Below are 20,799 nucleotides of genomic sequence, written 5' to 3'. Positions count from 1 at the left end.
CTTTAATATTGATATGACAATAATAAAGCAGATTATAGAACATGTAGTGCGGCCTTTCACGCACATATGCAACCTGTCATTCAAAGCTCGTGTCTTTCCATCAAAAATGAAAATTGCTAAAGTTATTCCAATCTATAAAAGTGGAGAAAGACATATGTTTACAAATTATAGACCAATATCACTACTACCACAATTTTCAAAAATATTAGAAAAAATATTTTCTCGCAGACTTGATAGCTTTATACAAAAGCATGCGCTGTTAAGTGAGAATCAATATGGCTTCAGGGAAAAACGGACCACCTCAATGGCAGTTATGGAGTTTGTGGAAGCAATAGCCACTAATATAGACAACAAAGAATTTACTGTTGGGGTTTTCCTAGATCTAAAAAAAGCTTTTGACACAATAGATCACAGTATATTATTGAAAAAATAGAAAGATATGGCATTAGAGGTGTAGCTTATAAATTGATAAAAAGTTATTTAGAAAACAGATATTAGTACGTGCAGCTCAACACTCAAAATGAATCAACTGAAAATCACTCATTGAGTTCCTCAGGGGTAAATGCTTGGTCCAAAACTATTCATCTTATATATAAATGATATCTGCAAGGTTTCAAAACTATTTAAATGTGTCCTATTCGCTGATGATACAACTTTCTACTGTTCAGGAATAAATCTGAAACAGCTCCTGACAACCGTAGAAAACGAATTAAACAAATTTTAAAAAACTGGTTTGACAGAAATAAATTGTCACTTAACCTGAAAAAAATCCAAGTTAATTGTTTCTGGCACAAGACCAATCAAACACCAGGCTAAAATTATGCCAAACTCAATTGAGATAGAAAGAGCATATGAAAGTTTCTCGGATTAGTAATAGACTCAAAACTAGGTTGGAAGCCACATATCGATAACGTAAAAAGAAAAATAGCCAAAACCCTAGTGATCCTCTACAAAACCAAGGAAGTGCTAAATAAGAGATCTTTGTACACATTATACACTTCATTATTATTACCATATATGACCTACTGTGTGGAAATATGGGGTAATGCCTGCAAAGCAAACTGATGTGTCGGCCCGGAGCCAGACCCCCACGCCTTCTCCCGGGGACCAGGGGCGCGCCGAGGCGTTCCCGGGCGTCAGCTGAAGGATTTGGTGGGCCGACACCAAAGGTTTTTTAAGCAAACCGCAGCTCAGAGGACACACCAGACGTTTCAAAGAGCTTGAAGCAGAGATCGTTCGAAGTCCAAAAATAAACTAAGTCCAGAGGCCGAGGTGCAGGCTGGTCACAAACGAGTTTATTCAATCAAAACCCGGAGAGGTACAGATGTGCACATCGGAAGAATTCTGAAAAACTCCCCGGAACATACACAGATTTTATAGCGATATGAGGGGCAACCCCTCTTTTTTCATTGGTTGGTTTCTAAGATCGTTTGTTACCTTAATGGTATCATACTGCGTTGTGTATTCTGATTGGCTGTGGCTTTCCTCGTTATCTAGATTTTAATGGTATCTCTAAGTACTCCATAACTCCGTTTGTAGATTATAATGGTATCACACTTGTTCTATTTATAAAAATATAATAGGGGCCCCTACTGGGCCTTTTTATGATTGCTTGAGGTTTTTACCATGTCTGTATGTATGGTTGCCTTGTATTGATCCTTCCTGAGTAGACAATGACCGGTTTTATAATAGAGGCTTTTTTATGATTGCTTAAGTTTTTTTTCCATGACTGCATGTATGGCTGCCTTGTGTTGATGGCCCCTGAGCAGACAATGACCGGTTTCTTGTTTTTGCCGTGTTCTGCTTATCTTCCGCAGGCGATGACTGTAGGCTTCATCAACGTGGGTCAGATGACGGACAACTTGTCTTTCTTACCAATTACTTTTAGGGGCGACCATCCTGTTTTGCTCGTGACAACCACACTTATTTTCCACTTACTTCTACACTTCGTTAATATACCATTAGCTTCTGGGTTCTGTATTTGCTTGACATTAATTCCTCTATTTGACAACCGTATGCCCGTTTTCTCTGTATCAGCTACGGGTTATTGAAGTGGTTTAACAAAACATTAATATAAAACAGACACTACAAAACACACTCCCTATTCTTAAACTACAAAAAAAAGCAATTCGAATTTTTAATATATCAAAGTATACGGAACCCACAAATCCACTATTTATTAAATTAAATATGATGAAATGTTATGACCTGGTAGATTTTAAAATCGCCCAATTAATGTACAAAGCACACAATAACCTGCTCTGCCAAAACATTCAGAAGTTTTTCGAAATTCGAGAAAGCACCTATGATTTAAGCGGTACCAACTTATTCAAAAAACTCAAAACAAGAACAAACATCAAGCAAAGAAGTGTATCTATCAAAGGTGTTAATCTGTGGAATAATTTCGAAACGGACCTGAAAACAGACGCTTGCTGAGTTCAAAAATAAATTCAAAAAAATAGTACAAACAACCTACATCAATCAGAGTTAAAATGATAAATTTTAAACATTAAATATAAAGATAAATCAGAACTAAGTTGATAAATAGAGAAAGGTATTGAAATATCCATTATGAATACAAGAGAAAATTGACACAAGAGTGTCAGGGTGTGGATGTTATAATCCCGATACAAACTAAAAGTTGTAAAAATATCACGGTTAAGGGTAAAGTATGAGCCTTAATGGAGACTTCTTTCTTCTTACTTTCTTTTTTGTCTGATTGATATAAAAATGATTTATTAAATATAAACAAAACACATAACGGGGTAGGACTAGATAAATTGTTTACATCTTCCTACTCCCTTGAACATACTAACTGTGTTGAATGAAGACTGATTTCTTTCATTTTACTATTTTATTTACCTTATTTTCTCTCAAATTATTACTGTATATGTTTTATGTTCAATAACCAAACCAAACCAAACCAAACCAAACATGGCTATGCTAGGTTGGCCACGTTCTGGTTGTGTGCTATTAATGTTTTTGCACTTTAAAAAAAAGGGGGGTGGGTGGAAATGTGGCATGGAACCACAGTCACAGGGTCATGTTACGACAGCATGACGTCACGGCCGTAAAGTGGGCAGTTGCTGAAAGCATTGATAAAATGTGCCTACTGACAATAAACAGCAGTGAGCACAGAGTCCGACTCCACGTGTTTTATTGAACACAACATTTACCCTGCTTTCTGACATGTCAATTGCCTAGCCTCGTTGTGTTAGCTGGCTAATATTTCATTGAATCCAAAATTGGAAAAAGAAAAAGATATACTCCCATGAATAAGGCTGCTATCCTGCTGAAATCACCCTGTTCCCGTCCGACTCGACGTAAATAAAATTATATAACTGACAGAATAGTTTTTATGTGTGTCTTTAAAGGTTTCACAAGACGTGTAATTATTAGCACAGACACATTTTAACACCGTAGGACTCTATTTTGTATGACATTATATTACTATAGGACAACAGTGGGTGGTGTGGTAATTTTACACACTGTTATTAATTTACCGGACATGACAGTAGGATAACTGTGTTATGGCATTTTTTCGAAGTACACGTCAGTTTACATAGTAAATCTGTTATTTTATAATAATACAAAACATAATTAAATCATAATAAATATCATTATTGTTTTGGTGCGTTTATGTAACACAGTCAAATTGCTTTGAGGGGAGAGATGCAAGGACACATTTTAGACCTTGTCCTTGCTTATGGTCTACCGGTGTCAAATCTGGAAGTCCTTGAAAATGGGATTTCTGATCACATGGCAGTTTTATTTGACGTAGTCTTATCGCATGCTGCTGTCAAATCTGCCGCTCCTAGTTGTAAACGCCGAATTTTTAACCCTCGCACTGCTAGACGTTTCTCTGATGCCTTTAATAACCTTTGCGTACCCTCGTCTGACATAGAGGAACTCACCTCTTGGTTCCACTCATGATGCCGTGCCATCCTGGATTTAGTGGCTCCTTCAAAAACTGTGCTCCCAAAACCTAAACCCGAGCCATGGTTTAACGATATTACCCGCGCAGTTAGGCAGGGGTGTCGCAAAGCCGAACGCAAGTGCAAAAAAGACAAAGGGGTGTCCGCGACACGGCCGAGATGACCAGCTGCATGGATTCACACGAGCGCTCTGCATGTCGAACCACGTCATGGGGGAAAAAGAATCGGAGTGATGAAGACGATGATAACAAGGATGTGTATGCGCGTGTGGTTGTCCAGTTGTGTATGTGTATGCGTGTACAGGTCATAGCTGCTTCGTCGAGGTCTGCTCATCATGAAGACAGTCCCGGCTTACCCGTCCATGGCCGAGAAGGAGGGGGGTGATGGTGGGGGTCCTAGATTCCATGCGTACTTCCATCCAGGGGAAAGGCCAGATAGCGTTTGTTTTGGGGGGACGGCCGCCAACAATTTCAGACAGCCTTGAACCAGTCCGTGGTCTGTATCTCTTCACTGGCGCCGATCAGTCCGAATCCGAAAACTCTTTCCGCAGCGTGGGTTCCAACTTCTCCATGTTGTTGTCGATTGTGCGGAGTCGCTCCAAAACCGCAACAATATTGCGGTTGAGCTCAGTCCCCGCTTGAGTCTGAGTGTTGGACATTCGCGCCAAACCATTCAGAATGACCGGCAGCCTCTTCACTTCCAATAAAGCCGCTCACGTCGGTTGAATTTTGCGATAGAACAGAAAGCTGCCAACACCAAACAGCAGTATACCTGTTATCAAAAGGCCAATAATGTAGCTGTCTTCCACATCCTCCATGGACAGTATTGCCAGGCACACCGGTCTCCACTTTCTCCATGGATCCAGGGTGTATCCGGCAGCAAATGTCCTCGGAGGGCAAGCAGGCTCCCCACTGCCTGCTCTTTCCGTCGAAAAAATTTTGTCGATTGCATCGAGAGACCAGCCAACTAATTCCATGGTTAGTTCTTCGAATGAAAATACGGTAGGAGGCTAGGAAAAAGTTAGACAAAGACAGCACAAAGACTAAGTGGCGAGCAGGGAGAGGGTGCGGGGTGGGGGCAGGAACTGTGCAAAAAAGCGTCCGCCTTCGTCGAGAGCCAAGCAGAAAAAAAAAGAAAACTCTGGCCACCATGGATCCCGCAGACATAGAAAAGATTTTTTCCGCTCTGTCCCGTCAAGAGCAACAGATGAGTCAGCAGGGCCAAGCCATTAAGGAACTCCGCGGCGCAGTTTCCATGCTGGCTCATAGGTTTGATGATTTCGAATGGTACGATTGGAGGAACGGAGAGCACCTCTCCCGGTGGTTCACCATACCACCACCGAGGCACCCGTCCGTCTCTTCCCCCACAATTAGTAGGGAACCGTTACTTCCACCCCCCAGCCCCCCTTATACACACTCACACACACACGTTACGGGGGTGAGCACGTCAGTGTGGGCACTTTCTCCATCGGTGCTCGTTCGTCTTCGGCCAGCAACCTTACGTCTATGCTAATGATGACGCGAAGGTTGCATACGTAATGAGCCTATTGACAGGTCAGGCGGCATCATGGGCAATGGCAATGAGCAAAGCAAAACCGAGACTCCGGTCTTCTTTCCCCGGCTTCGTGGCTGCGTTTCGCCAGGTGTTCCACCATCCCGTGCGGGGCAGAGAGGCTGAGGGCCGCCTACTTGAACTCCACCAGGGGAGGCAATCTGTTGGTGACTATTCGATTGAGTTTCGGATTTTGGCCGCCCAGAGTGGCTACGACGACCGGGCACTGTGTGGATTGTTTCGTCGCGGATTGAACACCCAGCTCAAGGATGAACTGGTGACCCGCGACAACAGTTCCGATCTAGAGGAGTTAATAGATCTCTCCTTGCTGTTGGACAACCGCCTGAGAGAGAGAAGCCGAAACGTGGAGGTGGTTGGTTCCTGTTCCGGCATGCTACGTACCGTGGGGCATCCCGCGAGACGCCTCGGGCAGCTGGGTCCGGAGACCACCCCCGAACCCGGAATGCTGTCACCGGGGAGGAACCGATGCAGCTGGGTAGCGAAAGTTCCAGACCCAAGGAGAGACGGCGCCGGTTCAACGATCGGGCCTGGTCAAACAGCGGCCTACAAGGACACCGGGCCGCTCCCTGTCCTTCGGAACCTCAACCACCTACACCCACCGAGTACTGTGAGTTACGACCCCGCGCAGAACCTCCCGAGCCTCGGCAAGTCAACCCTCGGCCGGGGCACCCCAAGAGGCTGAAACTCGAAGAAGAGATCTATGGGGCGTCCCGGGCGCGGCGGATCACGGCACTAATAGACTCGGGGGCAGATGACTGTTTTATCGATACCGACCCTGCCTCAGAGTTAGGCTGTTTTATCGAGGAGTTGGCCGAAAAGAAACGCGTTTATGATCTCGATGGGCGCCTCCTGGCGGTTGTGACACAGAACAAAACCACTAAAGCTCAAAGTATCCGGAAATCACGTCGAACGCAGACGGTTTTATTTAATGTGGTCCCGAGCCGTTCCAGTTAACCTCGGCTGGCCCTGGCTCAAGATTCACAACCCTGTTATTTACTGGGAGCGCCCGGCAATAGAGATTTGGAGCCCGTACTGTTATGAGCAGTGTTTAAGATCAGCCGTAGGGGGGCGCGAACGTGCCGGTGACGACTCCCCTGAAGTCATCTCTCTGCCCTGACGGAGTGCCAAATTGCTATTATGATTTACAATAGGTTTTCAGCAAGGATCGCGCCCGCTCTTTGCCCCCGCACCGTCCGTACGACTGCGCCATACACCTGCAAGTGGGCGCTCCGCTGCCGAGCTCTCGGCTATATCAGGTGTCTCCAACCAGAACAAGAGGCATTAAAGGATTATATAAATAGCTCGCTCACTGCAGGTGTAATCAGACCATTGCGATCACTGTTAGGTGGGGGATTCTTCTTTGTGTTGAAAAAGGACAAGTCGTTGCGGCCGTGTGTGGACTATCGTGGGCTCAATGACATCACCATAAAAAATAAGTGCCCGCTGCCTTTGTTAGACTCCGCCTTCGCTCCTTTGCAATCGGCCACCATTTTTTCGAAATTAGATTTACGTAGTGCTTACCATTTGGTCCGCGTTCGTGAAGGAGGTGAATGGAAGACTGCTTTTAAAACTCCATTCGGTCATTGTGAATATTTAGTCATGCCTTTCGGGCTGACTAATGCTCCCGCGGTGTTCCAAAACCTGGTCAATAAGATAAGATATCCTTTATTCGTCCCACAATGGGGAAATTTACAGCCTCCAGCAGCAAGAATGTATGTAGAAAGAAGAAAGGAGAAAGAGAAAAAAAAACAACAAACATCTTTCAATTAAATACAATATGAACACAAATGGATAAAAATTATTATTATTATTATGATTGTTATTTTTTATTCATCAGCCTGACAGCAGTCGGTAGGAACGAGCGTCGGTATCTCTCCTTCTTGCAGTGCGGGTGTAACAGTCTCTGGCTGAAGAAGCTACCAAGTGCTGTCAGGGCGGGCTGGAGGGGGTGGGAGGGACTGGCCATCATAGCTTTTAGCTTAGTTAGCAATGACATGCTGAATATGTTCTGTTTCGTTTATCTTGATGATATTTTCATTTTCTCCCGGTCATAGAGCATAAACAGCATGTCAGACTCGTTTTACAGCGTTTATTGGAGAATAGGCTCTTCGTCAAGGCAGAAAAATGTGAGTTTCATGTACCATCCATCTCTTTCCTGGGGATTATTATTGAGCAGGGTAAGCTGAGAGCCGACCCCGTCAAAACGAAGGTGGTGGTGGACTGGCCGACCCCGGCTAGCCGTAAGGAGCAACAGCGTTTTTTGGGGTTTGCAAATTTAGGGTACCAGTCTGCCTTGAAGCTACTTCTCCTGTCCCCCATCAGGATCCTGGGAAACTGTTTTAGGTCTGGCTGCATTGGCGGGTCCTCTTTACATCAACTGATGTTTGTGGACAAAGACAAACCAAAAATATGTAAACACAAGTAAACACAGCATATTCACTAACCCGCTACACTTACATTGCTGAGCCACTCAGACACACACAATTGTCTAAAATGAATTGATTGATGCTATTTATTAATTGTATTCATTATTTTTTTTGTATTAAATAAATATAAATTAATACAAACTCAAGCCTGACCGGGGACAAAAATTGCAAATACACTGAAGCTCGATGTTTTACATGCATATAATTATCCAAATTTTAAATGGCAATGTCTTATATATTTATCCTGTTAAATAAAGTTTTAAATAAAAAGGGAGACTAAAAAAGTTACACACACACACACACACACACGCACGTACACACACACACACACACACACACACACACACACACACACACAGAACAGGATCATGTTCTTTTCAGCATCACATACCTGCTTGTTGAAGCGCAAATATCCTCTGTCTGTGTCTCACACTCCACATCTATTGCAGTCTCGTCTTCTCATTCTCAGGATCTTCATTTGTATCCCTTTCCTGCTCTGTGTCATCACTCTGAAAATAAATGAATCCCGTGTCCTCTAACTCTCCCTCTCTGGTGCTTTCAACTTGCTCCTCTTCAGAACTCTCACTACCATCATCATCTGACTCTCTGTCTGGATCACTTTGTCTCTTTTTCATATAGAAACATGATGTAATGTCTGTTTTTCTTTTCATTTTTAACGTTAAATGTTTAAGTGAAGAGGAATTAGAATTAATAATGCTACTGTTGGGGGCTTGTTTCGTTTTGTGATTTTACGTTGAAAATATAAATGGTGTGTCGAAAATAGCACTCATGTCGTGGTAATTTCCTTCTCTGCGGACTGCTTCTCATTTTCCCGCTCATTTTTAAGTGGTGCAGCGCACTAAAGGGTCAGACGAGAATGTTAAGCCACGCACTTTGCTTCCACCTTTTGCGACGGCGACTCGGCGCGACTGCGTCATCTACGCTCGGAGGGTGGACCACAGGGGGGGCCAGAATCAGTGCTACAGGGGCACTGGCCCACGTTGAACCACCCCCCCACCCTAGAACCGCCACTGGTGAGCGGCACTCGAGGAAGTAGGGTATCTTGGCCCAAGGACACAACGGCACATAACTCGGACAGGGCGGGATTCGAACAGAAGACCCTTCGGTAAGTGGATGGTTTGGTTACAGGATGAACCCTGCTGTATCTGTTCAGACACAGCCGCTTTGTATTTTGAATTTTACTTCAGTTGTTTACTTTGTGCTTCTACTTTACCCCGTTTAATCCCACCGGTCACATTTGTGAATGACAACAATAATTTAATTTATAGGGCTTTATTTATTTTTTATTACTGATTACAGTACTTAAAAGGGCTATCAATGACACCCGGTTTTGACTTTTAAATGCCTGGAAAAAATTTGGGATTAAATGGATTCATCCTGTAACGCAACCCCACTTCACCTGCCTTTGCCAACTGCAAAAAAGTAACCTAGTAGTACCTCGGACGGTCTAGTTCGAGCTATTGAAGGGGAAACAGAGCAATGTTGTAAAGTTTGGCAAATATCTGGTGTTCCCAACTTTGTGACAAGACAAATAACCATTCATTTTGGCTTCAGGATGTCAAGCAACGGGCAAATAAACCTCATCGAATACGCGCGACGGGCCGGTACAGAAGCAATGCCAGTTTGTCCCCGCCGGAGCTCCTCCAAGCCAGGCAGGCCGAAAGTGGCGCGGGTTGACAACAAAGGGTCCAAAACTTCAACACACAACCAAGTGACCGTCCGGCTTTATGTCGCCTTGTACAAATTGTGAAAAACTTCGTAATCAAACAGCACGAAGGTCCGGGATCAAACGGATGTGTTAAGGAGGTGCGAATCACGACAGAGTGGCCAGTAGACTCGTGCAATATAATAATATATGTAGCCGGGTCTTTGGAAAGATTGGACTGGACACAAAATAATTTTTAGGTGGGCTTTATTCCCGACTGAACAATGAAAAATTGTTCAGCATTAAGATGAAAGACTGAGATGTTAACTGAATTTTAAAAGAGGTCGAAAAGGGATCTAAGAGATCAAAGAAAATAATTTAACAGATTACAGACAATTACGCCACAATAGACAACAGCAGTGGCTTGCTTAATAGGAAAACAGAAATAAAAATACATTATTTACAAGCCACAATACTTCTTAGTGCAGAACAAATAATCATTACAACCCAATGTTTTGAGATGCAGCCACACTTACTCGATATGTTCCGGTATGTTGGGTGTGTACAAAGCACGTGGTCAAACATAAATGATCTCCCCTCTAAAGAACAGATAACACAGTTCATATAATTTACAGTAAAAAACATATTTACATCTTATAACATTGCGAACACTTACGCTGTACAGCTGTTCACACGACTCACTAGTGGTAGATGTCAAACTCCAACCCAAACCACTTTATTGTGCTCTACAAATACCATTCAACTAATTAATCATCTGTCCAAAATTACCACCTAACATGCGTCATGGTAAACTAGTTACCAATTACCTGAATATCGCCAGGGTTACGAGGACGATAATGGGTGTATCAAGTTGGGACAAGCAGTGGGCACAGTTCAGCGACTACCCTCCTTTACGTGCATGTCACCCTTTCTGGTCTGATTCTCACACGCTGCTTATGTTCCCGCGTGTTTTGATCTAGTGTGGCTCTTAAAGTGACAGTGCTACATTTGTTAAACAAGGAAGCCTTCACTACAAGCATCTAAGTAAGGTTCACCTGGTTACATATATAATAATAATAATATAATAATAAGACACGTTTATATGATCAGTTCAGGCATATTTATTCTCTTGACAGAACAACTCGGCAGCACTGCATAACACGAGCCGTGGCCATGAGCATTAGTGATGTGTCGTTCGCGAACGATCCGGCTCTTTGAAGTGAACGATGGGAGCCGATCAGAATAGGAGCCGACTTTTTTTTCTCCCATTCGGTTAAAGTTTGGTTTGGTTTGGTTTGTTTGTTTATTGAACATAAAACATATACAGTAATAATTTGACAGAAAATAAGGTAGATAAAAAAGTAAAAGAAAGAAATCAGTCTTCATTCAACACAGTTATTATGTTCAAGGGAGTAGGATGAAGTAAAAAAACTTATCTAGTCCTACCCCGTTATGTGTTTATATCTACTAAATCATTTTTTATATCAATCAGAAAAGAAAAAGTAAGAAGAAGTCTCCATTAAGGCTCATACTTTACCCTTAACCGTGATATTTTCTTTTCTACATTGAGCTTTTTTTAGATCTAGGAAAACCCCAACAGTAAATTCTTTGTTGTCTATATTGCTTCCACAAACTCCATAACTGCCATTGAGGTGGTCCGTTTTTCCCTGAAGCCATATTGATTCTCACTTAACAGCGCATGCTTTTGTATAAAACTATCAAGTCTGCGAGAAAATAGTTTTTCTAATATTTTTGAAAATTGTGGTAGTAGTATGCTAGTAGTATGTGAGTAGTAGTAAAGTCGCAAAACACACAAGCACACACAAGCACACACACACACACACACACACACACACACAAGCACAGGCGCACACACGCACACGCACACGCACACGCACACGCACGCACGCACGCACACACGCACACACTCGCACACACACGCACACGCACGCACGCACACACACACAAGCACACACGCTGCAGTTTAGAGCTGGGGGAGGGGTTAGAGAAGAGACACAGCAGCACACTAAGCAGCACGCGAACAAGACAGAGGAGGAGACTAGTTTGCGAAAAATACAACACGGTGGAAAGCGGAAAGGTGAGAAAATGGATAGGAAACGCAGTGAAATATGGACTAATTTCAATTTAATTGATAGTTCAAAGTCAGTGTGTAGACTGTGCAAGGTTAAAATATCCCATCGATCAGGCTCCACAAATAACCTGCACAGGCACATCAAAAAAGTCCACCAATCAGTACAATTTGAAGAGAAAAGACAAGCAAGGGAACCAGCTATTAATGAAGGTGCTAGTGTGTCTGCAACTGTTGCTGCTGCAATGTCACAACTGCTTAACAGCAGAACACCGCAACATGGTAAATGAACATCCCAACGGCGTCCTCAAATAATATTTGCATGCCTCAGACATTGCATTCACCTTTAGTGGAAGAACAGCACTGCACATTCCTGTGCTCCCTTTTGTCAGTATTTAAAATGGTTCTTAACTCTTCTTCTGATATATTTTTCAGTGATTTCAGAGGCGATGTGAAAAGGGGAATTGTAAAAATGAAAATAATATTTTTGTTTTCATGTTTAGTATTGGGCGGCCCGGTAGTCCAGTGGTTAGCACGTCGGCTTCACAGTGCAGAGGTACCGGGTTCGATTCCAGCTCCGGCCTCCCTGTGTGGAGTTTGCATGTTCTCCCCGGGCCTGCATGGGTTTTCTCCGGGTGCTGCGGTTTCCTCCCACATTCCAAAAATATGCATGGCAGGCTGATTGAACACTCTAAATTGTCCCTAGGTGAGTGTGAGCGTGGATGGTTGTTTGTCTATGTGTGCCCTGCGATTGGCTGGCAACCGATTCAGGGTGTCCCCCGCCTACTGCCCGGAGACGGCTGGGATGGGCTCCAGCACCCCCCGCGACCCTAGTGAGGATCAAGCGGTACGGAAGATGAGATGAGATGAGATGTTTAGTATTTATTTTGGTAAAATTGGTATTTTGTTTTGCTTTTGTTAAATTAAGGGAAAAAAGACAACTACTGACAATACTAAAAGGGCTATTTCTATTCTTGGACAGGCACAACTTAACAAAATAAAAGAGTTCCTGTGCCTCAACACAATAGTTCTCATTATTTGCTGTGGACTGGCAAAGTGAATAATTGTTATTTTCATGCACCCCATTATTGGTTGGTTGTGAGGAGTGTTGATTTGTATCAGCTTGGCTTGACCATACTAAATGGGCATATAGCCCTGCTCCCCATGACAGCCGTGCATGGGACCGGACTTTGGTGTGCAAATCAAAGTCGTTTACCATGCTGAAGAAACCAGCATGTTCTTGTTCGTGGCCTTGCAGTGAAAGCAAATCAAGTATGTCAAGTTCCATGATGCCTGCTGAAGTCTGAACCAACATTTCAAATTGTCATCTGTAATCCTCAATACCAGTCATTATTCTTGACTTCTGATTTTAAAACTACCCAGTCCGCAAAGGCATCTGGCCCGCATTCGGCATGAAGCTGGCACAGCTGGCCTTGTATCGGCACTGGCATAATGCATGTGGGCCGAACACAGCCCAGGAGTGGCAAAGGAGGCACTGGTATGACTCTGGCAAACCAGATGTGGGCCAGTTGTGGAGTGAAGTATTTGGGCCAGAAATCAAATTACAACTCCGGCCCACATATGGTCAGTCAGTATTGAGCCACCCTTAAATGCAGTTTCAGATTTTTTTTCTGCTGCACACAGCCTTGTTTGACAATTGCAGACCAATGCGGAATTCCATTCATCATCACACACACACACACAGACACACACACATTTGCACACGCACACGCTATTTCTTGCATGACACAGTCCAGGCGGAGTCAACTCAGTCCAGGGGGCGTTGACGCAGCAAAAGCCCGCCACACAGTGTTTATAAGGAGGTGCATCTGGCGACACGATGCCGCCTGCCGAAGCAAGCCAGATCTCACCCTCGCTTGAATAAAAATACATATTTGGGCAAAACGGAAAACACACAGAAAAACGTGTCCGTCTGACTTCGAGCGTTGTGTCGGCTGTCATATAATACAATACAATACAATACAATACATGCTGATTTATATAGCGCTTTCACAACAGCGGCAGCTGTAACAAATAGCCTATTATTATATGAAAAGTCCTTTATGAACGTTTGTACTGTACGTCATAGTCTAGATGATTGAGAGGTCCTGCCTATAAGGGGGGAGTTCCAAGAAGTGACTCAGAGTGAGCACACTGCATGTTTGATGCCACGTTGTTGTTAAAAGTCACATAAAACATAAACCTTGTCAGCTGACCATCATGACATCGGCTAGGCTAGCTTAGCTTATGTGGCGTGGGTTGCGTCGACGCCGTGAGTATGCGCTCGCGCTCACGCGCGCACAGCAAACGGCAGCGGACTATCGACTGCTGAGACGCGCTTCACTCGAGTGACGTTGCTACAGTACTTGCATGTAATGGAGCAGCTTCTGGACAAATGCAAATTGTCCTTCATGTTGTCCTTCGTGTAGAGCCATTTTGATCTCCTTTTGGAGAATAAGGTATTTATTAAAATCTCTTTGTCTCACCAAGTGCTTCTCGTATTTTTGACATGTCTTATTCCATTGTGTGTGTGTTCTCCACAGCAGGGGAAATAACATGCAAGAAACACAACATACTGAAATTTAAAATGCTGGAGCATCTTATTTTTCTAAATAAAAAATTGTGAGGACAAAGCCCACAAGCATCCTCATTCACATGATTTTCACATTATTGAAACACATTGAATGATACAATATGAATGCATGGATATGAATGATATTGTCAAGGGTCAAGGTCATCTTTATTGTCAAATATGCTTTATGTATGACATGCAGTGTAGATGAAATTTCTTCCTCTCAATCCTCAGGGCAAATATTCATGCAAACATGCTGTGCATTAAACACACACAGCTAGAGAAAGGATAGCAGCTACACTGTATAAAAAAGACATAATATGTAATCTGAACTGTAGAAACAGTATAGACGATATAAACAAACTAAACAGCATAAACAATGGTACGTGTAGCTATTGTGGGTAAAGTGAGGTAGTGCTTTGTATACACTTCATCATCAAATCAGTCAGTTCAGTCTGTCAAGTGGGTTGGCTGCAGGGATTTTGAAGGTCCAGCAGGTGGCAGTGGTCAGTGCCACAGTATCAGCACAGTATTAACACAGTGTGTCAGTGTGTCGACACCCCTCATGAGGCCTCATGGACTACTTTCTACACTGAAATTCAATTCAATTAATTTTAATTCAGTTTGCTGCAATCCAAACCGGATACTTCATACTTGACTATGAAGTTAATTTAAAACTTAAGATTAAGATATCCTTTATTTGTCCCGCAATGGGTAAATTACAATCAGAATTCAGAAAGGAAAAACGCTGGGTAGGGACAGGGAAAAAAAAAACACGCTCGAACTATCCTCTTCCGAGGATAATTTAAGTCCAGGATAAAAAAAAAGATCCTAGCACATGAATAAGCATATAACCGCGACGCGGCCGCCTGAACAGCTGCACGGATTCCCACGTGCGCTCTGCAGGTCAAGACACGTTACGGGGGAAAAAGAACCGGAGCGATGAAGACGGTGATAACAAGGATGTATATGCGCGTGTGCTTGTTTTTTTTTTTGCAACGGCCTTCACCCTGGGCGGGTTGAACCGGCTTCTTCTTTGGCACGCACGACATCCCTGATCATGGCGGCCCAAGCGCGGCGATCCTGTGCCAGGTCAACCGACAGCTTCAGCCAGTCCTGGTTCCACCGTCTCAGACCCACCACCAAGGGGCCGGAAAGATACGCGAGGTCTTCTTTCATCGTGGTGGCCCAGGTCTTGACTTGTCCACCACGCCGCTTGCGCCAGGCTGGCAAAGGAGCAGGAAGGAGAACATCCCTGATCAATTCGCCCTCCTGGTGGCGTGCCGCATGCCCGAACCAACGGAGTCGGCGTTGCAGGAGACACGCTGGTAAGGGGCTAAGGTGCAGGCAGCGACGAAGGTCAGCAGTGGGGACCCGGTCCGATCGGCGGCGGCGGAGAATACGGCGGACGCAATCATTATCAAAGACTTCCAGCTTGCGCTGGTCAGCCACTCTCATAGGCCAGGTCTCACAGCCATAAAGCAGGATGGTCCGCACGATCGCCTGGTAGACACGCCCCTTTGTCACTGCCGAGATCTCGCGCCGACCCCACAGATGGCGTTGTAGGCGCACGAAGGCGGATCTGGCAGCCCCGATGCGATGCACGACTTCTGCTTCTCCTTGCCCCGACGGAACCACAGAGCAGCCGAGATATGTGAAGGAATCAACGTTTTCCAGGGTCACGCCCTCCAGTGACAGCGACCGTTGGTCAGCTGGGTTGGTGAGGGAGGACATGATCTTGGTCTTCGAGGCGTTGATGCGCATTCCAACGGTCAGGGCCGTTCGATGGATTTTCTTCAGCACATTTTCAACTTCCTCGAACGTGTTTCCAAGTAGAGCGATGTCATCTGCGTATGCCAGGTCCGACACTGCGACATCTCGGCCGACCCTCACACCGTCAAAGCCATGGAGAGCAGTGTTAAGGATGTGGTCGATGACATAGTTGAATAAGGTTGGCGAGAGCGCGCAGCCTTGTCGGACACCCGACCGCACCTCAAAGGTTTCTGATTCGCTGCCATAGGCCCGCACTCGGACTCGGGTTGACCGGTAGTACCCCTGGATGAGCCGAAGCAGTTTCACAGGGATTCCGTCAGCCTTCATGATCATCCACAACACACGCCGGTCAACTGAATCAAATGCTGCGGCAAAGTCGATGAAGCACACGACTGTTGGTTGTTGGTAGGCCCATCGTTGCTCCAAGGTGCGACGCAGGCTAAAAATCTGGTCTACACATCCCCTTCCGGGGCGAAAGCCACCCTGAGTTGGGCGAGTCCGGTGGTCACGGGCCATCTGGAAGCGTTTCAGCAGAAGGACGACGAATGCTTTTGCAGCCACATCGAGAAGGCTAATGTCTCTGTAGTTGGCGCACAGCTTCTTGTCTCCCTTCTTGAAAAGGGGTATTAACACTGCTTCGCTCCAGTCATCCGGGATGGTCTCGGACGTCCATACGGCGTTGTATACGCGATGAAGCCACGCTGCGAAGACGTCAATGTCCCTTTTGTAAACTTCCGCCGGGATGCCGTCTTCACCTGGGGCTTTATTATTCCTGAGCTGAAGCAGGACGCCTCGAATTTCGTCTACCGTAGGTGGGTCCGAGCTGCAGTCGTACTCCTCATCAATTGCAGGAAGCACAGGCGCCAACACTGGTGGTGGGTGATTGAGTAGGATTTCGAAGTGTTCGCGCCAACGTTGCAGCCGTTCCTCTAGGGAGGTTAACACAGAACCGTTCACTGTGCAGATTGTTTCGCTGACTCCAGCGGATTTCCTGCTCACCTTCTTTACCAGCTGATAAAGCTTGCGGGTATCTCCCGCAGCGGCGGCCCTCTCAGTTTCTTCGGCAAAGTCGCACCAATAGGCATTTCGATCTGCCCGAATCGCCCGAGTGGTAAGTCGCCGTAGTTCGCGGAAGTTGGCTGCTCCCGTTACTCGCGCAAGCCTGGATCGTTCTGCAAGGGCCAGAGTGTTTGCAGTGATCCAGTCACGGTTCTGGCGTTTGGTGGAGATGAGGTGTGAGCGTGCAGCTGCAATGATGGTAGATTTGAGTTCCCGGCACTCCTGCTCTGGCTCATTGGAAGCCGGTTGTAGTTGAGCGAAGCGGTTTTGGACCTCCACTTGAAATTTCTTCCCTCCATCCAGCTTCAATTTCGCGACATCAATCCGCATGGTGCGTTTTGAAGGGCGATTAACTTTAAGTCTGATGCGAAGGGTAGCACGCACAAGCACGTGGTCGGAGCCGCTCTTGCCTCCCGTGTCTGCTCCACGGTACGCCCGTGCGTCGAGGACTGAACTCGCCCAACGTGACCGAACCAGTATGTAGTCAATCTGGTTAGTCGTCCGCCCATCGTTCGAGTACCAGGTGACGAGCTGATGTTGGGGGTGTTGGAAGCGTGTATTCATCCCGACTAGGCGATTTGAGGCAGCGAAGTTAACGAGCCGTTCACCATTGTCGCAGCGTCTTCCCAGAGCAAAACGCCCCAGCACTCGTTGCGTGGTGTCAGTCGCCGGTCCGGTGCGCGCATTCCAGTCTCCTGCGATCACCAAGATGTCATTGGAGGGGATGCCATCGACAGTCGTCTGGAGCTTATGATAGAACTGCTCCTTGTCCACGTCATCAGCGTTCAGTGTGGGCGCGTATACCGCCACGACAGAGATGTTGGCAATGGCACCCCTCAAGCGCACCCTGGCAAGGCGGGGGGAGATGGGTTCCCACCCCAGCAGTGCAGCCTGTGCCTCGGGAGCAAGGGCGATTGCAACGCCGTGCCGGCCGCTGTTGTCCGTCACTCCACTATGGTAGAGGTTGTAGACCACATTGACACCAGGGACCTTCAGCTCTCGCTGCCCGGCATCAGGGAGGCGTACTTCAGAGAGGCATGCCACACTAACGCCATAGTTGTGAAGTGACCTCATGGTGAGGGCTTGGGTCCCTTTGCCGCAGAGAGTCCGGACGTTCCAGCAAGCAATTTTGAGGCGCTCACGGCGTCGGAGGAGGTGATGGTGAAGGGGATAGTGGTGCCCGACTTGCACATTTATCACCCGCCCCGTCGAGCTGAGGGCAGGCGCGTCGGTTCCCGTGGACGCCGTAGCTCGAGTCGTAATTGCAGTCTGTCGTGAAGTCATGAAGAAGTTTCGTGGGAATTTATTGAGAAGCCGGGTCCCCAGCCCTGCTTCTACCAGAGCCTTCTGTTGGCCGGGTAGATTACCCGTTCACCCCCCCACCACGATGAGGTCGAAGGTTGGAATTTAAGGGGGGTGCTTGTCCAGTCATATATGTGTATGCGTGTACAGGTCATAGCTGCTTCATCGAGGTCTGCTCATCATGAAGACAGTCCCGGCTTATCAGTCCATGGCCGAGAAGGAGGGGGGTGGTGGTGGGGGCCCTAGACTCCATGCGTATTCCCATCCAGGGGAAAGGCCAGATAGCGTTGTTTGTTTTGGAGAGACGACCGCCAACAATTCCAGACAGCCTTGAGTCCTTGGTCTGTATCTCTCACTGGCGCAGATCATCCAAATCTGAAATTTCTTTCCGCAGCGCGGATCCCAACGTCTCCATGGTATTTTCAATCGCGCGGACTCGCTCCCGAACTGTAACAATATTGCGGTTGAGATCAGTCACCGCTTGAGTCTGAGTGTTGGACATTCGCACCAAACCATCCAGAGTGACCGGCAGCTTCTTCACTTCCAATGGAGCCGCTCCCGTCGGTTGAATTTTTCGAAAGAACAGCAAGCTGCCAACACCAAACAGCAGCATACCCGTTATAAAAAGGCCAATGATGTAGATGTCTTCCACATCCTCCACGGATAGTACTGTCAGGCACACCGGTCTCCACTTTCTCCATGGGTCAAGGGCGTATCCGGCAGCAAGTGTCCCCAGAGGGCAAGCAGGCTCCCCACTGCCCGCTCTTTTCTTCGAAAAAATTTTGTCGATTACATCGACAGACCAGCCAACTAATTCCATGGTTAGTTCTTCGGATGAAAACACGGTAGGAGGCTAAGGAAAAAAACAAAAGACAGCACAAGAGACTAAGAGGCGAGCAGGGGGAAAAAAGGTGGGAGCGCAGGGGAGCTGTGCAAAAAGCGTCCGCCTTCGTCGAGAGCCAAGCAGAAATGAAAATTATTACTTCAATTCAAAAACAGAATCTGTCGTTGAAATGAAAAGTGTTGTGTTCGTAAGACTGAATATGAAAATAAACAGAATTTAATTTTCAGTGAGGATCAAATACAGTTTCAAAGAAAAAAAAGATCTTTTCACATGCAAATGGTACAATTCAGATTCAGTTATTCAATATGATTAAGAGAGAACAAAACGAATGACATGCCGGCTCATACGTTGTTCGGCGAAACAAGGTCTGCGTCAGGTGCTGGGGAACCAGATAACCTTGATGAAAAATGGGCTACTGGAACAAAGCGGAGATAGGCGAGATGCGATTACATGGCTCTGTTGGAATGCTACTACTCAAGCAACCCTAGCTCTAGAGGTTACATGCAGAGAACGTGGGCTATGGTTACTTCTAAATGGCTAAATGGTTACTTCGAAAGCCACAGTCACGGTTGACCACGAAACAACTAGTAGCTCAGTGTTCCAACATCCACAAACAGCAACTGCTGTCACAACTTGAAATTGATGAAGTACAACGCAGGTTCCATGGTGAAGGGCCCCAGGCTGCCAGATCAGAGATTGGGAGGCAAGCCCCAATGAATGCAGATGATGAGATTGGAAGGCCAGCCCCAATGAATGAAATGCTGAGCGAGGCAGCAACTGACCTGAAATCGATGATCATTCCAAGAATGAAAGCTGGGCAACCTAGAAACCGATTACAACGGCTATGTGAAGTACCACCTGAAAGTCTCATGGAAAGTGTGAATGCAGCACTGAGGGCGATCCCTACCGTAACGATCACGGAAACCAATGAGCTGATATACGCTTTAGCATCAGTGATCCTAGAGATGCTGGTTGACAGAACAGTTGCACAAGACTGCAGGTCCCGACATACCAACCTGTGCACAGCCTGGATTAATTACAAGAAAGCCTATAACTTTATGCCGCATACATGGATCACGGAATGCTTGGAGTTGTATAAGGTGAACAGGGACCCTAAGAGCCTTCGTTGCGAACTCGATGAGGATGTGGAAAACCACACTTGAAGACAGTGGCAATGATGTAAAACTACCGGAAAGCCTTGTGGCCCGAGGGGCGAATGACGAGGTCGCTGCATAGGCAGATATCTATCTGTCGACATGCGGACTCGTACGGTAGATGTCCCCCTTAGCCGATGGGATGCCAAGGTGATGCTCGGTAATAGCATAATGGCAGAGCAGCCATAAGTATGTTGCGTTCAGAAAACTCAAGAGCTGCGTGTCGCAGGCCATATTGTATTTTTACCTTTCGTATCTTGAAATTTCCTTTGGAACAAGAGGCAATATTTTCCTGTTGAGACGTTTCGTAACTTGAACATTTCGTATGAAGAGTCATTCGTAAGTAGAGGTAGCACTGTAATCTGAACAGCAAAATGCTCTTGTAATTTTGCCAATTTCAGTGTTTG

General features: G+C 45.9%; 1 long non-coding RNA gene across 1 annotated transcript; it reads right to left on the bottom strand.

The window, feature by feature from the left end:
- Positions 1-2,216: 2,216 nt before the first annotated feature.
- LOC127590320 (uncharacterized) lies at positions 2,217-2,420 on the bottom strand. The gene is made up of 2 exons (XR_007959603.1): positions 2,304-2,420; positions 2,217-2,259 (listed from the first exon to the last, which is right to left on the bottom strand). It is a non-coding gene; the product is annotated as an uncharacterized LOC127590320 (long non-coding RNA).
- Between the last annotated feature and the right edge of the window lie 18,379 nt (positions 2,421-20,799).

Source organism: Hippocampus zosterae, chromosome 17, assembly GCF_025434085.1.
Source record: "Hippocampus zosterae strain Florida chromosome 17, ASM2543408v3, whole genome shotgun sequence".
Classification (NCBI taxonomy): Eukaryota; Metazoa; Chordata; class Actinopteri; order Syngnathiformes; family Syngnathidae; genus Hippocampus; species Hippocampus zosterae.
The sequence above is the reverse complement of the archived record's forward strand: the minus strand, read 5'-3'. Positions and strand labels throughout refer to the sequence as shown.